Genomic DNA, 18,492 nt, shown 5'->3' on the forward strand with positions numbered 1-18,492 from the left:
TAAGTCTAACCCACTTCCTATGCAAAGGAATCTTGTACACAAATGAATTCATGAAGAACAAAGTGACAAGCATAAGAGGATAAAACACGAGTAGCTTCAAGATTCTCAACATAAAGAGGGGAAACTTAATATTATTAAGATGCCTATAATCATGTTTCGCTCTCTCATAATAACTTTCAGTAACATCATTGATGAAATCCATAATGTACCCATCACTTAAAAAATTCTTATCATGGTCCATATGCATAGAAGTATCATTAATTTTGGCATAAGAAGAATTCTTCTCATTAATATTAATTGGAGCAGGATTATTATCAAGAATTTGAACATGGTAAACAAGTTGCATATTAAGGGAATTGTTTTTGGCAATCCAATCATAACTATAACAAGTTTCATAAGGATAGTTATAACCTATATCATAGCATTCTTTATAATAATCATTAAAGGTCAGAGGCACAATGTCATCATAAGAAGTAGAATAGTTATCTTTCACAGTCGGTTTATCTGTGACCATACCATCATTGTTATTAGAAGGAGATGTATCAAACACATAATGATCAGTAGCAAAAGGATTTTCAAACACCTCTTCCCCAAGCTTAGAGCTTTCTATATCATTATGGGAGGAAGCATGGATAGTACTGATACTATGGCAATTATTAACATCATCATTTTCGGAATTAGTTTCCCGAGAGATTTGCAATATCAAACGTAGTGTGCTCTTTCAAATCATGATCACTAATGTATGTAAAGGGCATAGGAAGATCATTGTATTCAGATTCATTATCATAATAATCATTAGGAGCAACATACTTACGGTTACCTAGCGTTATCTCATTCACGCGGGGATATGCCGTTACCTCTTTCTCTTTATTCTCCTTCTTCTTCTTCTTCTTCGTTCCCTTCTTCTTCTTCTTCTTCTCTTCCTTCTCCTCGTTCCCTTCTTTAGGAGGAAGAGGCTTGAAGGGAGGCTTCTCCTCATAACCTGATTTATTTCCAGAAACAATAGAAGAAACTTTGGAGGATTCCTCCTTTTCATTAATAAGTTCGAAACACACAGCGGTCCTATCATATTTTGGCAAAGTGTCATCTTCTAAGATATTTTGTATGTAAGTATTTGTATGGCTATTATCAATGCAATAAGAAAATCACCCATGCACGACATCATCAACATCAAGATCACTCATATGTAACAAAGAGATTTTCCTTGATAACTCTTCACACCACAAAAATAAAGCAAGTTCATCATGCTGATTAGGAGTAATTTCATCATCACAATACAAATTTGCAGCACTCATGGGGTTCAAATTATCATTGGAGGAGCATTGAAAATTAAAATGTCCCACTCCATGGCAAAGTTCACAAATAAAAGGATAGAGGGCACAAACTTTTTACCAAGATCATCTAGAGCCCTAAACCACTTTCTAGTTTTTTCATTAATATGATGGATGCAAAATTCATCTTTGATTTGATTAATTCCACAAGGTCTATGCATTCCACAAAAATTAACATGCTTATAGGAAATAGCATTCTTAGGAGTTTGAGCATGCTTATTGCAATCATTAACAACAATTTCATTCTTCATGCAAGCCTCTTTAAAAGGTTCATAATACTTATCGAAATTCTTCTTAGGCAATTCAAAATGAGAAGCAAAGGCTTTATAAAGATTTGCAGCAACTTGAGAGTCAAGACCATAAGTAGCGCTCATATTTCGAAATTTATCGGTATCCATAAAAGCTTCAATGCATTCATAATCATAATTTATACCTGACTCTTTACCTTTGTCGTTCTCCCATCCTTCAGCGTTCTCCTCAATCCGGTCAAGAAGATCCCACCTAGCTTCAACCTCTTTGCTTGTGAAAGATCCCTCCGAACAGGCATCCAGATAGTCCTTGTGATGTCCTGAAAGCCTTGCATAAAAATTATTAATAATAACATTGCGGGGAGCTCATGAATGGGACATTTGAGCATTAGTGACTTCAATCTCCCCCATGCTTGAGAAATACTCTCTCCATCACGAGCATAAAAGTTATAAATGTAATTCCTATCAATATGCACTTCATGAGGAGGATAAAATTTAGAATAAAAGAGAGATACAATTTCCTCCCAACCAAGAGAATGACTATTCTTCAACAATTTATACCAATGCGCCGCTTACCAGACAATGAAACAGAGAATAGCTTCTTCTTCACTTCATCCATAGAGATACTGCACACTTGAATAACCCGCATAATTCATGCAAAAACAGTAAATGATCTCCGGGATGGACAGTTCCATCCCCTTCATAGTGGTTATCCATAACACGTTCAAGAATTTTCATAGGTATTTTATACGGAATACTTTCGACAGTGGATTTAAAATATCAGAAGCATTATTAGAGTTATCGCATATGGGAGATAAAGCATTATAAGAGCAAAATATTTCTTCTAAAGCTGAGGAGCAAAAAAGATTATTTTTATATAAACTAGTTTCCCCAAGCTTGGACTTCTCCATAGCATTAGCAGTAATTGCATTCATACTAATAACATTGCCACTATCATGCAAATAAGGTTCCATAGGTTTTTTAATTTTCGCATCAAACAATTCATATCTTAACTCAGGAAATAGATTAAAAAGCTCATTGTTGTTTTCCATTATGCCTAACTAGTGAAAAATAAAAACAAGAAACAAAAAGATGCAATTGCAGGATCTAAAGGAAATAGCTTCGAACACTCACACAATGGCGCCAGAAAAGTACTTTTACCTGGGACCGGAGTATGAGTGCCTTTTACCTTTCCTCCCCGGCAACGGCGCCAGAAAATTGCTTGATGTCTACGGGTGCTTCTAATCTTGTAGACAGTGTTGGGCCTCCAAGAGCAGAGGTTTGTAGAACAGCAGCAAGTTTCCCTTAAGTGGATCACCCAAGGTTTATCGAACTCAGGGAGGAAGAGGTCAAAGATATCCCTCTCATGCAACCACCGCAACCACAAAGCAAGAAGTCTCTTGTGTCCCCAACACACCTAATAGGTGCACTAGTTCGGCGAAGAGATAGTGAAATACGGGTGGTATGAATAAATGTGAGCGTAGCAACAGACACCGGAAAAGTGCTTTGCTTTCCGGGACTGGTGTGTGGTTGATGGTAATAATATTGCGGGAAGTATAGATGCGATAAAACGAGTAAACAAACAGATGACAGCAGTATTTAGGAACAAGGCCCAGGGATCATACTTTCACTAGTGGACACTCTCAACATTGATCACATAACGGAATAAATAGATAGATGCTAGACTCTACACCCTCTTGTTGGATGATGAACACCACTAAGCGTGTAGGATTACACGAACCCTCAATGCCGAAGTTAACAAGCTCCACAATATTCAATGTTCATATTTAAATAACCTTAGAGTGCATGACAGATCAACATAACCAAACCAAGTACTAACATAGCATGCACACTTGTCACCTTCACGCTACGAAAGGAGGAATAGATCACATCAATACCATCATAGCAATAGTTAACTTCATAATCTACAAGAGATCACAATCATAGCCTACGCCAAGTACTACACGATGCACACACTTGTCACCATTACACCGTGCGGGAGGAATAAACTACTTTAATAACATCACTAGAGTAGCACACAGATATATTGTGATACAAAACACATTGCAATCATAAAGAGATATAAATAAGCACTTCACTATGCCATTCATAACGGTGAATAAGTATTCTGTGAAATATAGCCTAAGAGACCCACACGGTGCACACACTCGTCACCTTTACACACGTGGGACAAGGAGTCTCCGGAGATCACATAAGTAAAATCCACTTGACTAGCATAATGACATCTAGATTACAAGCATCATCATATGAATCTCAATCATGTAAGGCAGCTCATGAGATTATTGTATTGAAGTACATAGGAAGAGAGATTAACCACATAGCTACCGGTACAGCCCTTAGCCTCGATGGAGAACTACTCCCTCCTCATGGGAGACAGCAGCGTTGATGGAGATGGCGGTGGTGTCGATGGAGGAGCCTTCCGGGGGCACTTCCCGTCCCGGCGGCGTGCCGGAACGAGAGACTCTGTCCCACGGATCTTGGCTTCGCGATGGCGGCGGCTCTGGAAGGTTTTCTCTGGTTCCGTCGAACGTGATAGGGTTTTCGCGACGGAGACCTTAAGTAGGCGGAAGGGCGGCCTCGGAGGGGGCCTGGTGGGCCCACACACTAGGGGGGCGCGCCCCACCCCTTGGCCGCGCCGCCCTGTGGGGTGGTGTAACATCCCAAGAGTAATACATAGATCCTTTTTACTTTTCTTGCATTTGTTACATATCATCATGTTGCATTCATGCATATCACCACCTTTGGCTTTTATAAATTGCATTTTGGTCTTGGTTTTATTCTTGTTTGCTTCTTGTTCTCCTTCTTCCTCTCTCTTGGTTCATCCCCTCACTCTTGTGATGTTCCAAGAAAAGCTCAAGCCTAAACCTTCCACCACTTGATCTATATTTCAAATAGGTCATGCCAAAAAAAATTCCTTTTTCCTTGGTTGCTATAAACCTAGCTCCTCCCCTTTCTTTTGCAATGCACCTATTTTATATCTTTGAGATGGTTTTCAAATGGATGAGCTCATTAGGGTTGTCAAATATTTGAAGACCAAATATTTCAATCTCTTTTATTTCTTCTCTATGTCTCTCTCTCTCTCTCACTCTCTTTTCATTCTATTCTAGTTCTTTCTCAAGCCACCACATATGGTATAACTTGAGCTGATCTCATATTCTTCCCTGTTCAAATACTTCAAACACTACCCTTCCCAAAATTTCAGAAAACAGTTTTGGAGAAAAGAAAAGAAATAAAGAGATAGAAGAAAAACCTAAATCTAACCTATTTCTACACCAACCAGCGGCAGCCCACAGCAAGCCCATCTTCCTTTCTCCTTTAACCTACCACCGAAGCCACCTAATCTGGCCCAGGCTCTCCTTACCTGAAACGGTACGTGAGCCCCTCGTCTCTTCTTCTTTCCACGTAGACAAGAGCACCAAATCGGTCATGGCTGCCTCCCTGTAGCTCCACGTCGCCCTCCTCTCCATCCTCTGGTCCTCCTCTTCTCCTTTTAAGCAACATCAGCAGCTCCTGGAGAACCCTAGCTCAGCTTCTGCCTCCTCCAAACGGTGCCGCACCTTCTCCTCCTCTCACCAAAAACCCCACCGAAGACACCACTGCCGTCCACCGCCACCGCCGCCATGAACGCCGCCGAACCTACCTGAGCCGTGGAACGGAACCACCACTCCCTCCTCTACGTCCTCGTCTACCTCACGGAGCTCGAGCATCAAGATCTGCGCGTCTTCGTCCACGCCGTCGCCGTCTACCCCGGCCATCCTCATCTTCCTCGTCTCCAGCCATCCTCCGCCACCTCTCCTTCGACACCACCAGGGTGAGCACACCCCTCTCCTCTCCCATGCATGCCCCACGTCTCTGCATCGTCGATCGTGAGAAGGATCTGAGCAGAAATCGAAAACGAAAACGAAAAAGGGTCTCTTTTCTGTCTGTTTCACGGTACCATCTTCCAACGTTTCCCGCCGGCGAATCATTTCACCCCAGCTCGAGCCACTTGTACCTTTAGATGCACAACATCTCAGGCTACATCTCCGTCCTTGAATCACCCAAATCGGCGCAGAAACGACGACGCCATCTTCGTTCAAAGTTTTGTCCAGAAACGATTCTGGAGTTTTCGCTGTTGTCGCCGAAGCCACGGGCTCGACTTCCGTCGATCACCGCCGTCGACACAGATCACCTCAGCACCATATTCTTGCACCTTTGCAAAGCCACGACTTAGATCTACAACTTTTGTGTTGGAGTCACCCAGATCCGAGGTCTGTGCGCGACGCCACGGTCAATCAAACATCGGTACAGGAAACAGATCTGCTGCACTTTCGGATTTTACTGATGTTTTCACGTTTCCCAAAGCTCACCGGCGGCGACTCAGCACATATCTTTGACCCAAACTACCTCCAAATGAATCTCGGCACAATCTACTTACTCAACTCGTAGAGTATTCTCAGTTTGGCCTCCCAGATTCTTCGTTCTAATCGCTTTAAAAACGGTGCGTAACACTGTCTCCAGAACACTGCTGTCACATCTTCAGTCTCAGGTGTCGGTTCTTCAGTTAACCGCAGCGCACAGCATACTTTGTCAGAAGCTTGGTTACTGGAAAGAACCGAAGTAGCAGCGCAGTGGCACTGCTCCCCGTCTATTTTCAAACGTTTTAAAATTGCATCTTCCAAAATCCAAATCACACAAACTTTATATCGAAATGCATGAGAAAAACATAAGATATTCAAATATCATATTGACATGCATCACTGGCCTCATCTCTGGTTTGGCCAAATTAAAATTGCAAACTGAACTAAATGTTATGTGTGGGTGTCTATCTTTTCTTGCTATATTTGAACACCCCACTTAATTTTGCTATGTATGAAACCCTTGCACCTCATGCATCATATTGCGCATTGCATTTCCTTGTATTGATTTGTGCCTTTACTTTCCTTGTATGTGCTATTTGGTTCTTCTCGAGTAGACACCGACGCAGAGCAATACGAGCCGGAGTACGAGTTCCCCCTGGAGGATCGTGTCGGTGCTGTTGGAAAGTAATCAAACTTGTCCGGGTCCTAATTGAGACCGGTTGAATTATTTTCAGCAATATGTCCTAGTACTAGTTGGAGTCGTTTAGTTAGGAAAGTCTAGTCGAGTCGGTTTGCTATTCCTATTCCTGTACGTGTCAAGCAGCTTTGCTGCTATAAATAAAATTCAAAAACAACCGATGAAGCTCACGGGCTGAGGAAAACAAATCTTGTGTCTTGTTCCGTCGACTTGCAAAGTTGTGCTAGTTTTTAAGATTGATTGGCTAGTTACGTGAGAGTAGGACTAGTACCTCGGTTCGTATACTTGTGCATCTTGCCGGAATCAGCTGGGTGCGTGTTGCCGGCGGGACGACGATACGTGCGTGCCAGGATCTACGCTAACAATTGGTATCAGAGCCGCCGGGTTCGACGTCATCGGAAGGAGCGACGACTAAGATCATGGCTGCGGACGGAGGTATTATGTTTGGCCAAGTTCCAATGCTGACAAAGAGCAACTACTCGATTTGGGCGATCAAGATGAAGGCGTTGATGCGCGGTGCAAAAATCTGGAACGCGGTGGAGCCGGAGGATGGCAAGGCCGTCGACGAGACGATGGATCAGAGAGCTTTGACGGCAATCTATCAAGGTGTCCCAGAAGATTTGATTCCCTTGATCGCTGAGAAGAAGACGTCCGCGGAAGCTTGGGAGGCGATTAAGACAAATCGGTTGGGAGACGATCGCATCAAGGAGGTGAGGGTGCAAGCGCTCAAGTCCGAGTTCGATAGGCTCCAGATGAAGGACAATGAATCAATTGACGACTTCGCTCTGAAGATGACAACCATCACCAATGAGATACGTCTGCACGGAGAAAAGTTCGAGGATTCAAACTCTGTCAGAAAATTTCTCCGAGCCGTGCCGTCCAAGTTTCTCGAGATTGCATCCGCAATAGAGCAATTTGGCAATCTCAAGACGATGACCATGGAGGAGGTTACTGGAAGGTTGAAGGCTCACGAGGAACGTCTTCGAGGCTCCACTGATGAAAAAGATGATGGACAACTTCTCTTGACTAGATCTGAGTGGATAGCAAGAGAGCGACGTGGCAACAATCGCCGCGATAAATCCAAGGATGAGTGCTTCAAGTGTCATGAACTTGGACATCATGCTCATGAGTGTCCTGAAAAGAGGATCGATTGGAAGAAGAAGAACGTGGCGGGTTGCTATCAAGTTTTTGAGGATGAACCAGCATTGCTCTAAGTGTTGAGTGATGAAAGAAAAAAAAAGAAAAAAAGAAAAAAAAGAAAAAAAAAAGAAAAAAAAGAAAAAAAGAAAAAAAAGAAAAAAAAGAAAAAAAAAGGAAAAAGAAAAAATAGTAGGTAGGTGTGTCATCGAGTCGAGTGTTTAAGGTGTGCACGGTGTTCCGTGAGTTGTGTCCATGTCCTCGTGGAGCGTCCTGGTTGCGGCCAGCAGGGTTCGGTGAGATGCCGAAGGCGGACGGTGCTAGGTGAAAGGTACCGTAAAGCGAGGAGGTGTGCAAGCGGTAGAAGGAGAAGCTACTGCAAGCAAGTACAAGAGGAGTATGGTGCGAACCGAGTGCGAGGATGCCAGCAATAGCGGTGGCACATAGGTGCGAACCGAGTGCGGCAGGGGCCGAGCAATGGCGGTGGCAAAACATTGCAGAGCAAAGGAGGTGCACTGCATGTTTCCTGCGTGGTCATACTGACTGTACGGATACATGTTAGACAAGTTTAGATTAGGGACAGATTGTTGGAAAGTAATCAAACTTGTCCGGGTCCTAATTGAGACCGGTTGAATTATTTTCAGCAATATGTCCTAGTACTAGTTGGAGTCGTTTAGTTAGGAAAGTCTAGTCGAGTCGGTTTGCTATTCCTATTCTCAGTACGTGTCAAGCAGCTTTGCTGCTATAAATAAAATTCAAAAACAACCGATGAAGCTCACGGGCTGAGGAAAACAAATCTTGTGTCTTGTTCCGTCGACTTGCAAAGTTGTGCTAGTTTTTAAGATTGATTGGCTAGTTACGTGAGAGTAGGACTAGTACCTCGGTTCGTATACTTGTGCATCTTGCCGGAATCAGCTGGGTGCGTGTTGCCGGCGGGACGACGATACGTGCGTGCCAGGATCTACGCTAACAGGTGCTTCTACCTCTGATCTGACAGGCGAGCCCACCCCTTCACCTATTTTACATTTACATGCTCTTTTGATCTATTGCTATCCTTATGTTGCGATTCTGTTGTGTCACGTGTCCTATCCACCTGTTACTTATATCTCCGAGATACACCTCCTCGCCCTACCTATTGTTTGTTGATTGCCAGCTTTGCGAGTCGTAGGCGAGTTTAGGGTTTTCTGTTGATATCTCGAAATGTTCGGGATATCTTGATGGGATGTTGACACATGCACTACCTTTTCAAAATGATGATGATAACTTTTGCTACAACTTAAAATTGCTAAGGGATATAATATGAAGAGGCATCTGTGAGCCCCTTTGCGAAAGCATCGGAACTTTGACTTGCTAATGTCCCCTAGGACCCGAGTTCTTGTTATCTGTTTCTAAGACTGAGCGCGCTAACCACTCGTGGGAGGTTTTATCAGGACCCCCCATCACCCATTACCATTTCTCAAGTCTGTTGAAAAGGGGGCCACAACCTTGGTTTTATTTGCCTATGCCATGTATGCCATGCTTTACTTCATCGTTGCCTTCGGGTGTTTATTACTGTTGCCTTCGGGTGTTTATTACTGTTGCCTTCGGGTGTTTATTCCTGTACTGTATCCCGCGGGACGTTTAGCGAAAGCGTGTGGTTCGCATGCCTAGCCGCCGTCGCAAACCCTGAGTCCGCATCGGAGTACGGCCGAACTTCGTTTCGGGTAGCTTAGTCGGGTGGCCCCCTAGGCATTCTTGTTGATTTGGGAACGGTCTTGTTGTGAGACTCCGCCGTAATTAAGCGGGTTCGATCATGCGTGTATGGTAACATTGGTGCACCCCTGCAGGTTAAATCTTATCGATAAGCCGTGTCCGCGGTTATGGACGACTTGGAGCTGTTTAACTCGATCATAGAACAACTTACACCTAATGATGTCGCTAATAACTTGCTAATTACTTGCGTAGTAAGTAGCCCTATTATAATGGAATGGACATAAAATTGACAACTGTGTGAGTGCCTTGTTAGTACCTCTTGGCTAAGGGGGATCGCATTGGCAGAGTTTTGTTTGCAGAGTATAGAACTGCTAGAATATGCGCTCTCTCACCTTCTCTATTAGACGGAAGTTGTAGCGTGTCTCTATTGGTTAGTGCTTTGCTGCCGCTAAACTCCACCATATGGCCGGGCGAAGTTTACACCGCCCACCAGCAAGCATAGCTGGTCTTGTCTCGCAAGTACGTGCCAACGGTACTTACCCTCGTTTTTCTTCCTCTTTTTCCGGAACACGCTTTTCGACAATAAGGTACGACAGATGATGAGCAGTACGCAGGTGGCTACTTTGTCGAGTTCGCGGACGACAACTTCGTTGCGTAGCAGGATCGTTCCTAAGGCAGCAGCCTGTGGCATGTTGGTTATGCGAACACCGCTTGATTATCTTCAGGACTCTTAGTCCCATTTGGTTCTTGTCTGTACCCAGACTATTTGGCTATCTTATGTATGATGTAATGTTGGGACATGTGTCCTCTGAGTGTTATTTGGATCTTGCTCGTTAGAGCGTTGCTATATATATGAACCTTATTTCCATCTTTTGTGCCATACATAGTCATGTTGTGATATTCAAGCTGTATTGTACCCTCGTATCCTGTGCACAGTGTGTGTATGTGTGAAGTGCACAGGAAGGTGAAGCACTCAGGCTTGGAAAGCCTATCGTGAGCCTTAGAGGTGGGTGTTGTGTGCATGGGCGTGTCGAGCTGTTGCTTGGCCTACCCATATGCTTGGGAATGCGAGGCGACCTCACGGTCCTTTGTACCGACCTCATGCACATAAACCCCTCTTACCGCGCGCTCTAGGTTTTCCTACTCCCGGGGCTTACGGACTTGGTATCGAGCAGGATCGCCTTTAGGAACCCCTTTGCAGCGGACGAAGTTGTGTCTAGAAACTCATATTTTAGTAGCTACATAGGAAAATTGTGCGCGAGAGTAGGAATTCTGCTTTTATTTCTTACCTCACCCACCCACCCTCTGGTAAGGAAGAGCAACGGTTTTACTCTATTATTATCTTGTTTCATCTAGGCTTGGACGTGTTTGTGGGAAACCATAGTGACATAGGGAAAAGTGTTTTGAAAAATTTCTGTACTATGGTTGCTTCATTATCATCCTTTGTCAATCTCCACATATAATCTGTTCCTTTGCTATGTTGGTATTTTCATACTAACATGTTCTTTCGTTGTTCCGTTGCTATCTTGTTTCATCTGTTGTTCCGGCGCCTATTTTCGATCAAGCTTCATTCTTTTACGGTGTTGTTTTCTTCCAGCAAGTTCTTGTTCATCTTGTTCTTTTTCCAATAAGCATAACTTGGGTCATGTTGACACTTGCTATTGCAAAAACTTCTGTATAGCTGCACTTCATAAACCTCGCAATGTATCTTTGTGAAGTACTGTTGCTGCTATCGTTCCAATCTTTTACATGTTATGGCTACCTCTCGTGTACTTGAATTCTTGTACCTTGAAGATATCTTGTCATATTCATCTTTCCTCCGAAGTTCTCGTTAGCACTAATATTGGGTTTTGTTAAATTCGATAAATGTGTTGATCTTGTTGTTCCGGCGCAACCCACCTACGTGCCTCGTCGGAAGGTTTTGTTTCCCGCCCTCCCACCCCTCTTTCTGTTCCACGGAGATCTCAAGTTCAGCAAAAGTTCTGTTTCAGCTCTACAAGACAAATGGTTCCTCGTCCTTCCTATCAACCCTTTTTCAGCTACAGTTCTGTTTGATACCGGAGTGTCACATTCTTTCATCTATCAAAGTTTCAACTTGTTGTTCGAGGTTTTCCTCTTTCTTCTTCTTAGTTCCGGCTTTAATGTCATCCTTGGCATGGATTGGTTGAAGGCCAACAAAGTTGTCATTGATTGCGCCAACCATTCAGTTTCTCTTCCTACTTCATCAGGAACCTTGATCTATACACCTTCTCAAACACCTTCCGTTCAGCTCTTTGCTTTGAATCCTAGTTCTCTTCCGGAGCTTGAGTCTATACCGGTGGTTTGCGACTTTCCTGATGTCTTTCCTGAAGAACTTCCAGGTATGCCACCTGACAGGGCTGTTGAGTTCGTCATTGAACTAGAGCCTGGAACAACTCCTATCTCAAAGCGGCCATACAAAATGGGTCCCAATGAGTTGGCTGAACTCAAGAAGCAGCTTGACGAGTTGCAAAAACTTGGTTTCATTCAGCCAAGCACTTCTCCATGGGGATGTCCTACCATCCTCGTGAAGAAAAAGGATAAAACTGATCGATTGGTGGTTGATTACCGCCCTCTCAATGAGAAAACGATCAAGAATACATATCCTCTTCCTCGCATCAATGAGCTCTTTGATAAGCTTGCGGGTGCAACTGTGTTCTCTAAGATGGATTTGAGAAGTGGTTATCACCAAATCAAAATCCGCAAAGAGGATGTACCCAAGACAGCCTTCAAAACTCGTTATGGCCTCTATGAATACACCGTCATGTCCTTTGGCCTCACTAATGCTCCTACCACTTTCTCTCGGTTGATGAACTACATTTTCATGGAGTACCTCGACAAGTTTGTGGTAGTCTATCTTGATGATATCCTTGTCTACTCCAAGTCCAATAAGGAGCATGAAGAGCATCTTCGCCTCATCCTCCTGAAGCTTCGTGAACATCGTCTCTATGCCAAGTTCTCCAAATGTGAATTTTGGCTTCCTCAAGTCGTCTATCTTGGCCATGTCATTTCAGGAAAAGGCATTGCTGTCAATCCTGAAACCGTCAAGGCGATCGTTGAATGGCTTCCTCCAAAGAATGTCAAGCAAGTGAGAAGTTTCCTCGGTTTGGGAAGTTACTGCCGCCGCTTTGTTGAGAATTTCTCCAAGATCGCCAAGCCTCTTACCGATCTCCTAAAGAAAGACAAGAAGTTCCTTTGGTCTCCTCAATGCCAAGAAAGCTTTGACCTCCTCAAGCAGAAGCTCACTTCCACACCTGTCCTTGTTCTTCCAGATACTTCTAAGCCTTTCCAGATATTCTGTGATGCCTCTCTTCATGGACTAGGTGCTGTCCTCATGCAAGAACGTCAAGTTGTGGCGTATGCTTCTCGTCGCTTGAAAAAGCATGAACTCAACTATCCCACACATGATCTCGAGCTTGCAGCCGTGTTACATGCTTTAATAACATGGCGCCAATACTTGTTGGGCAACAAATGTGAGATCTTCACCGACCATAAGAGTCTCAAATACATCTTCACACAACCCAACTTGAACCTCCGTCAAACGAGATGGATGGAAACCATCAAGGACTTTGATCTGTCTATCGCCTACACTCCAGGCAAAGCTAATGTCATGGTCGACGCCCTTAGTCGCAAGTCCTATTGCAACAACCTCATGATTCAAGAAAGTCAACCTCGCTCTTTATGAAGAATTCAGGAAATTGAATCTTGAGCTTGTTCCCCAAGGCTACCTTGCAAACTTGGTGATCACGCAAACTCTTGAAGATAAGATCCGAAAAGGACAGTTGCGAGATATTTGCAGCAAGAATATCAAAGAGAATATGCACAAGCCCAAGTACAAGTCCTTCTCTCTCGATGATCAAGGAACTCTCTTCTTCCAAGGTCGTTTTGTTGTTCCGAATGATCCAGACCTGAGAAACCTCATTCTCAAATAAGCTCACGACACTCCTCTTTCTATCCATCCTGGCAGCACAAAGATGTATCTCGATATCAAGTCTACCTATTGGTGGACTAGGATGAAAAGGGATGTTGCTCGCTATGTCTCAGAATGTGATGTCTGTCGCCGTGTCAAAGCAGAACATCATAGACCTGCTGGTGTCCTCCAACCCCTGAAAATTCCTGAGTGGAAATGGGATAAGATTGAGATGGACTTTGTAACTGGTTTTCCTAAGTCTCGGAAAGGCAATGATGCTATCTTCGTGGTGATCGACCGTCTTTCCAAGGTTGCTCACTTCCTTCCGGTCAAAGAAACAATATCTGCTAGTCAGTTGGCTGAGCTCTACACCGCAAAGATTGTTTCTCTTCATGGTGTTCCCTTGGAAATAAGCTCTGATCGCGGAAGCATCTTCACTTCCAAGTTTTGGGCAAGCTTTCAGAAAGCTATGGGAACTAATCTGCTCTTCAGCACAGCTTATCATCCGCAAACGAGTGGGCAAGTCGAAAGAGTCAATCAGATTCTCGAGGACATGCTCCGTGCCTGTGTTATCTCCTTCGGCATGAAATGGGAAGAATGCCTTCCATTCGTTGAGTTCTCTTACAACAACAGCTATCAAGCCAGCTTGGGCATGGCACCCTTCGAATCTCTCTATGGTCGCAAATGCAGAACACCTCTGAACTGGTCTGAAACCGGTGAAAGGCAAATCTTTGGCCCCGATGTCATCAACGAGGCTGAAGAAAAGGTGCGGATCATTCGTGACAATCTGAAGATAGCACAATCTCGGCAGAAAAGCTATTATGATAGCAAGCACCGTGATATGTTATATCATCCTGGTGATCAAGCCTACCTTCGTGTTACTCCTATGAGGGGAACTCATCGCTTCGGTATCAAAGGCAAGCTGGCGCCAAGATACATTGGTCCCTTCAAAGTTCTAGCAAAGCGTGGTGAAGTCGCTTACCTCCTTGAACTTCCTGAGAAGCTCTCAAAAGTGCACGATGTCTTCCACGTGTCACAGCTCAAGAAGTGCTTCAAAGATCCGGGCCGTGCAGTTGATCACGAGTCCATTGACCTCCAAGAAGACCTCTCCTACAAAGAGCATCCCGTTCGGATTCTTGATGAAGCTGAACGTCGAACTCGCAACAACTCTGTCAAGTTCCTCAAGGTGCAGTGGTCGCACCATTCCGATAAAGAAGCAACTTGGGAGCGGGAAGATCAACTCCGTTCCGAGTACCCGTCCTTTTTCTCTTCTTCCTGAGAATCTCGGGGCGCGATTCCTTCAAGGGGGGGCGTTTGTAACATCCCAAGAGTAATACATAGATCCTTTTTACTTTTCTTGCATTTGTTACATATCATCATGTTGCATTCATGCATATCACCACCTTTGGCTTTTATAAATTGCATTTTGGTCTTGGTTTTATTCTTGTTTGCTTCTTGTTCTCCTTCTTCCTCTCTCTTGGTTCATCCCCTCACTCTTGTGATGTTCCAAGAAAAGCTCAAGCCTAAACCTTCCACCACTTGATCTATATTTCAAATAGGTCATGCCAAAAAATTTCCTTTTTCCTTGGTTGCTATAAACCTAGCTCCTCCCCTTTCTTTTGCAATGCACCTATTTTATATCTTTGAGATGGTTTTCAAATGGATGAGCTCATTAGGGTTGTCAAATATTTGAAGACCAAATATTTCAATCTCTTTTATTTCTTCTCTATGTCTCTCTCTCTCTCTCACTCTCTTTTCATTCTATTCTAGTTCTTTCTCAAGCCACCACATATGGTATAACTTGAGCTGATCTCATATTCTTCCCTGTTCAAATACTTCAAACACTACCCTTCCCAAAATTTCAGAAAACAGTTTTGGAGAAAAGAAAAGAAATAAAGAGATAGAAGAAAAACCTAAATCTAACCTATTTCTACACCAACCAGCGGCAGCCCACAGCAAGCCCATCTTCCTTTCTCCTTTAACCTACCACCGAAGCCACCTAATCTGGCCCAGGCTCTCCTTACCTGAAACGGTACGTGAGCCCCTCGTCTCTTCTTCTTTCCACGTAGACAAGAGCACCAAATCGGTCATGGCTGCCTCCCTGTAGCTCCACGTCGCCCTCCTCTCCATCCTCTGGTCCTCCTCTTCTCCTTTTAAGCAACATCAGCAGCTCCTGGAGAACCCTAGCTCAGCTTCTGCCTCCTCCAAACGGTGCCGCACCTTCTCCTCCTCTCACCAAAAACCCCACCGAAGACACCACTGCCGTCCACCGCCACCGCCGCCATGAACGCCGCCGAACCTACCTGAGCCGTGGAACGGAACCACCACTCCCTCCTCTACGTCCTCGTCTACCTCACGGAGCTCGAGCATCAAGATCTGCGCGTCTTCGTCCACGCCGTCGCCGTCTACCCCGGCCATCCTCATCTTCCTCGTCTCCAGCCATCCTCCGCCACCTCTCCTTCGACACCACCAGGGTGAGCACACCCCTCTCCTCTCCCATGCATTCCCCACGTCTCTGCATCGTCGATCGTGAGAAGGATCTGAGCAGAAATCGAAAACGAAAATGAAAAAGGGTCTCTTTTCTGTCTGTTTCACGGTACCATCTTCCAACGTTTCCCGCCGGCGAATCATTTCACCCCAGCTCGAGCCACTTGTACCTTTAGATGCACAACATCTCAGGCTACATCTCCGTCCTTGAATCACCCAAATCGGCGCAGAAACGACGACGCCATCTTCGTTCAAAGTTTTGTCCAGAAACGATTCTGGAGTTTTCGCTGTTGTCGCCGAAGCCACGGGCTCGACTTCCGTCGATCACCGCCGTCGACACAGATCACCTCAGCACCATATTCTTGCACCTTTGCAAAGCCACGACTTAGATCTACAACTTTTGTGTTGGAGTCACCCAGATCCGAGGTCTGTGCGCGACGCCACGGTCAATCAAACATCGGTACAGGAAACAGATCTGCTGCACTTTCGGATTTTACTGATGTTTTCACGTTTCCCAAAGCTCACCGGCGGCGACTCAGCACATATCTTTGACCCAAACTACCTCCAAATGAATCTCGGCACAATCTACTTACTCAACTCGTAGAGTATTCTCAGTTTGGCCTCCCAGATTCTTCGTTCTAATCGCTTTAAAAACGGTGCGTAACACTGTCTCCAGAACACTGCTGTCACATCTTCAGTCTCAGGTGTCGGTTCTTCAGTTAACCGCAGCGCACAGCATACTTTGTCAGAAGCTTGGTTACTGGAAAGAACCGAAGTAGCAGCGCAGTGGCACTGCTCCCCGTCTATTTTCAAACGTTTTAAAATTGCATCTTCCAAAATCCAAATCACACAAACTTTATATCGAAATGCATGAGAAAAACATAAGATATTCAAATATCATATTGACATGCATCACTGGCCTCATCTCTGGTTTGGCCAAATTAAAATTGCAAACTGAACTAAATGTTATGTGTGGGTGTCTATCTTTTCTTGCTATATTTGAACACCCCACTTAATTTTGCTATGTATGAAACCCTTGCACCTCATGCATCATATTGCGCATTGCATTTCCTTGTATTGATTTGTGCCTTTACTTTCCTTGTATGTGCTATTTGGTTCTTCTCGAGTAGACACCGACGCAGAGCAATACGAGCCGGAGTACGAGTTCCCCCTGGAGGATCGTGTCGGTGCTTCTACCTCTGATCTGACAGGCGAGCCCACCCCTTCACCTATTTTACATTTACATGCTCTTTTGATCTATTGCTATCCTTATGTTGCGATTCTCGTTGTGTCACGTGTCCTATCCACCCGTTACTTATATCTCCGAGATACACCTCCTCGCCCTACCTATTGTTTGTTGATTGCCAGCTTTGCGAGTCGTAGGCGAGTTTAGGGTTTTCTGTTGATATCTCGAAATGTTCGGGATATCTTGATGGGATGTTGACACATGCACTACCTTTTCAAAATGATGATGATAACTTTTGCTACAACTTAAAATTGCTAAGGGATATAATATGAAGAGGCATCTGTGAGCCCCTTTGCGAAAGCATCGGAACTTTGACTTGCTAATGTCCCCTAGGACCCGAGTTCTTGTTATCTCGTTTCTAAGACCGAGCGCGCTAACCACTCGTGGGAGGTTTTATCAGGACCCCCATCACCCATTACCATTTCTCAAGTCTCGTTGAAAAGGGGGCCACAACCTTGGTTTTATTTGCCTATGCCATGTATGCCATGCTTTACTTACTGTTGCCTTCGGGTGTTTATTACTGTTGCCTTCGGGTGTTTATTACTGTTGCCTTCGGGTGTTTATTCCTGTACTGTATCCCGCGGGACGTTTAGCGAAAGCGTGTGGTTCGCATGCCCAGCCGCCGTCGCAAACCCTGAGTCCGCATCGGAGTACGGCCGAACTTCGTTTCGGGTAGCTTAGTCGGGTGGCCCCCCTAGGCATTCTTGTTGATTTGGGAACGGTCTTGTTGTGAGACTCCGCCGTAATTAAGCGGGTTCGATCATGCGTGTATGGTAACATTGGTGCACCCCTGCAGGGTTAAATCTTATCGATAAGCCGTGTCCGCGGTTATGGACGACTTGGAGCTGTTTAACTCGATCATAGAACAACTTACACCTAATGATGTCGCTAATAACTTGCTAATTACTTGCGTAGTAAGTTAGCCCTATTATAATGGAATGGACATAAAATTGACAACTGTGTGAGTGCCTTGTTAGTACCTCTTGGCTAAGGGGGATCGCATTGGCAGAGTTTTGTTTGCAGAGTATAGAACTGCTAGAATATGCGCTCTCTCACCTTCTCTATTAGACGGAAGTTGTAGCGTGTCTCTATTGGTTAGTGCTTTGCTGCCGCTAAACTCGACCATATAGCCGGGCGAAGTTTACACCGCCCACCAGCAAGCATAGCTGGTCTTGTCTCGCAAGTACGTGCCAACGGTACTTACCCTCATTTTTCTTCCTCTTTTTCCGGAACACGCTTTTCGACAATCAGGTACGACAGATGATGAGCAGTACGCAGGTGGCTACTTTGTCGAGTTCGCGGACGATGACTTCGTTGCGTAGCAGGATCGTTCCTAAGGCAGCAGCCTGTGGCATGTTGGTTATG

Source organism: Lolium rigidum, chromosome 3 (assembly GCF_022539505.1).
Source record: "Lolium rigidum isolate FL_2022 chromosome 3, APGP_CSIRO_Lrig_0.1, whole genome shotgun sequence".
In the NCBI taxonomy this organism is placed as follows: Eukaryota; Viridiplantae; Streptophyta; class Magnoliopsida; order Poales; family Poaceae; genus Lolium; species Lolium rigidum.